The following is a 4,294-nucleotide window of genomic DNA, read 5'->3' as shown; positions in this document are numbered from 1 at the left end:
CCACCAAACCCAGAACTCTGGGGGAGTCCCTCTGAGCCGCCCTTATGATACCAAATGAGGTAGACAGTGAGCTAGGAATGCTTGAAAGGCTATAAACTATTTACAAACACCATCTTATTCATCTTTTTTAAAAAATTCATTTATTTGCTTTTGGCTGTGCTGGGCCTTCTCAGGCTTTCTCTAGTTGTGGCAAGTCGGGGGGGGGGGGGGCACTCTCAAGCTGTGGTGTGCAGGCTTCTCACTGCTTCTCTTGTAGCACAGCACAGGCTCTAGAGTGCAAGAGCTTCAGTGGTTGTGGTGCACAGGCTTTAGTTGGCCTTCAGTATGTGGACTCTTCATGAACCAGGGGTCAAATCCATGTCCCCTGCATTGGCAGGCAGATTCTTAACCAACGGACCACCAGGTAAGTCCCTTTACTTATCTTTATTTCCTTCCAGATCATTCTGAACGTCAGGGTTGGGACTAGGGTGAGGTGATGCTGAACATCACATGATCCATATCCTTTACATGGAGTCCCTGCTCACCCAGTGGCTCTCTGGTAGGGTCTGGAAAAGTGTTTAGTTCTATTTATTCAATGACTATTTCCTGGGGGGGCCTACATGCTGCCAGCACTGTCCTGGGTACTTGGGATGAAGCAGAAAGCAGTCCCTGCCTTCAAAAGCCTAGAATCTAAACAGGAGACAATCAACCAAGATAAGGTTGCTGGGCTTCTCTGGTAGCTCAGACGGTAAAGAATCCGCCTGCAATGTGGGAGATCTGGGCTCAGTCCCTGGGTAGGGAAGATGCCCTGGAGAAAGAAGGGAATGGCAACCCACTCCAGTACTTTTGCCTAGAAAATCCCATGGACAGGGAAGCTACAGTCCATGCGGTTGCAGAGAGTTGGACACAACTTGAGTGACTAACACACACACAAACACAAGCACTCAAAAGGAAAAGCACAGGGATGAAGAGGAGCAGGGCTGCCAGCTTCCGGGCCAGCAGAGGAAAAGTTTTCCAAATGGGGACGTTCAAGTTGGGGCATGAAGAATGAGAGGATGCCAACGAAGGAAAAGATTGTGAGGAAGGCATCACAGGCGAGAGGCACAGCACACGCAAAGGCTGTGATGTAGGAACCAGCTTCAAGGCATGGAGCAAAACAGTGTGGCCATTGCTTAGACAGTGGCAGGAGATGAGGTGAGGAGAGAAACCAGGACTTGTGGTAAGAGTGGAGGTGAATCTGATCAGAGACTTAGATTTAATTCTAAACATGATGGGAAGGTACTGGAGTGTTTTGGTCAGACACCTCTGTTATCCCATCTCTGAAAGGGAGGCGGTCTTGGTTTCTACCTCAGGGCTCCAACCAGGGGTTCTGATGGTGAGGTTCCTGAACTGGCAACATCAGCATCCCCTGGAACTTGTTAGAAATACAGATTCTTGGGACCAACCCCAAACCTACAGATCAAACACTGAGAGCTGGGTTTTAACAAGCCCTCTGGGTGATTTTGATGACATACAAGTTTGGTAACCACTGCGCTGGAATCAATTTTGTCATTCAGTCACTCAGTCATGTCCGACTCTTTGTGACCCCATGAACTGCAGCACGCCAGGCTTCCCTGTCCTTCACCATCTCCTGGAGTTTGCTCAAACTCACGTCCATTGAGTCGGTGATGCCATCCAACCATCTCATCCTTTGTCGCCCCCTTCTCCTCTTGCCCTCAATCTTTCCCAGCATCAGGGTCTTTTCCAATGAGTTGGCTCTTCGCATCACGTAGCCAAAGTATAGGAGCTTCAGCTTCAGTACCGGTTCTTCCAATGAATATTCAGAGTTGAATCAATAACCCACAAGTTAGAAACGCGACCCCAAGTCGCCACCTCGTGTTATGTTATGGGAACTACAGCCTGGATACACATTCCATCACCAGCCAGCTGGGAAAAGGAAGCACATTTTCCACCAAAAGGACACAGACCGTGGTCCTGGGCAGGAGGGCGGCTTTAGAGTGTACCTGCCCACTTTTCTCATATGCAAGGAACACAACATAGGAGGGCTTCCTCAGTGAGTAACTTCAAGCTTTCTCCCTGCTACAGTCGGGATAAAGCCCAGATTCCTTGCCAGGTTTGCTCTCTCCCTATCTTCCTGTCCTCATTTCTCTCCTCTCACTCATGTACTCCCTGCCAGCTTACTTCCTTTTTGCTTCTCAAACACACCAAGCATATCAGGGCTTTGGTACTTGCTGTTATGCCTGGAAAGTTCTCCCTGCAGACTTGCATGGCTCATTCCACTTCAATCAGATCTCATTCCAATGCCACCTCCTTCAGGAAGTCTTAACTATACCCAAGCAGCCCTAGCCCTACTTCTACGACCCTGTCTTCTTTTTCTTCCTCCCTGACATTGTTTTATACGTTTATTTGATTTTTGTCTATCCTTCTGAGACCATGCGTTCCAATAAGGGAGGGATGTTCATTCTGTTCACGTTATAGTTCCAATACACACAGTTGGTGCTCAACAGATATTTACCAAACAAATAAATATACTGTGAGACAGGTTTCCCACCCTCTTTCTGACCAATGGGGAGACTGAGGCTTAGTAAAGTGACATGACATGCCTCACTCAAGCTCATACAATGAGTGAGGGGCTGGGATTCATACAGAAAGAAGGAGTTCTGGAAGCTGAGGTGTGAGCTATGTTGATAGAGGCTGGAGGAACTCCAGTAACCCTGCAGTTCTGGAGGCTAGGGAGACTTTTTTTCTTTTTTGGTTCCTCTAGGTCTTCACTGTTGCGTGTGGGCTTTTTTCTAGTTGCAAGAGAGCTTAGCTGCTCCATGACATATAGGATCTTATTTTTCTGATGAGGGATCGAACCTGTGTCCCCTGCATTAGAAGGCGGACTCTTAACCATTGGACCATCAGGGAAGCCCCTAGGGAGACTTTTCAATCTGGCCATCAAGCCTCCATCACCCAAGGTCAACAAGAGGTACTTATGAGTTTTAAAGGATGTTCTTCAAGGTCAAGGAACAGAGGGCAAGGGTCCAGTGCCAAGATCTCAAACGGGGCAGTGTTGTCAGGGGCGTTGGGCAGCACCACTGATCGGGGTGTGGCCTGGACAAAGAACAGGAGGAAGCAGGAGTGCAGACATTCTGCAATGGATCCCAAGTCAAATGCGGTATTCAATTAGCATAGGTGCATTATTAATTGGAATAATCTGAGCCTGGGACTAAATTCTATTTCACAGAAAACAGTGTGTGTGTTGGGGGGGGGGGCGGGGGTTGTTGTTTTTTGTTGTTGCTTTGCTTTTGCTTTTTTGGTGGAGCCATGAGGCTTGTGGGATCTTAGTTCCCCAACCAGATATTGAACCTCAGCCCAGGGATTGAACCTCGGCACTTGGCAGAGGGAACATGGAGTCCTAACCACCGGACTGCCAGGGAATTCTGGGAGGCTTGTTTTGTTTCGTTCATTTTAATAGGCTTTATTTTAGTTTTAGGTTTGCAGAAAATTTGTGCAGAAATTACACCAAGTACCTCCATACTTCTCCCCCCAACAAACCCAGTTTCTCCTATTTTTAACATCTTGCATTAGTGTGATACATTTGTTACAACTGATGAACCCTTACTGACACATCATTATTCACGGAAGTCCATAGTTTACATTAAGATTCACTTTTTTATGTTGCAAGGTTCTGTGGGTTTTGACAAATGCATAGCCCTGTATTCACGTGACAGTATCATAGAGAAGGGTTTCACTGCCCTAAAAATGCCCATGCATCATCTATTCATCCCTCCTGCCCTTCCCCCAAATCCTTGGCAACCACTGATCTTTTTATTGTCTACAATTTTGCCTTTTCCAACACAGTATTTGCTTGGTTTTAATATACAGTGAATCTGCCAAGAAAGCAAATAAGTTGGGAACAGATCAGGCTGCGCTTGGTTCGGAACTTTACCTAGAGCTGGCACTCACATTTTGGACCATCACAGCCATGCAGTTGTGGTGTTTGAGTAGTCGGAGCTCCTGATTCAGCACACAGATTCACAGGATTCCACTTACAATCGTGCCCTCCAAACTACAAGTCATGCCCTGGAGGAATTGGTTCCAGGACCTCCTGCAGATACCAAAATCCACAGATGCTCAAGTCTGTGGATATATAAAATTATATAAAATGGTGTAGCATTTGCATATACCCTACATACATCCTCCCATATACTTCAAATCATCTCTAGATTACTTATAATACCTAAAACAATGTAAATGTCATGTATTTTGGTGGTGGTGGTGGTGGTGGTGATGGTTGTTGTATTTTTGGCTGCAGTTTGGAGCATGTAGG

This window comes from Bison bison, unplaced genomic scaffold (assembly GCF_000754665.1).
Source record: "Bison bison bison isolate TAMUID 2011002044 unplaced genomic scaffold, Bison_UMD1.0 scf7180017864167, whole genome shotgun sequence".
NCBI lineage: Eukaryota > Metazoa > Chordata > Mammalia > Artiodactyla > Bovidae > Bison > Bison bison.
This window is presented reverse-complemented; position numbering follows the sequence as displayed.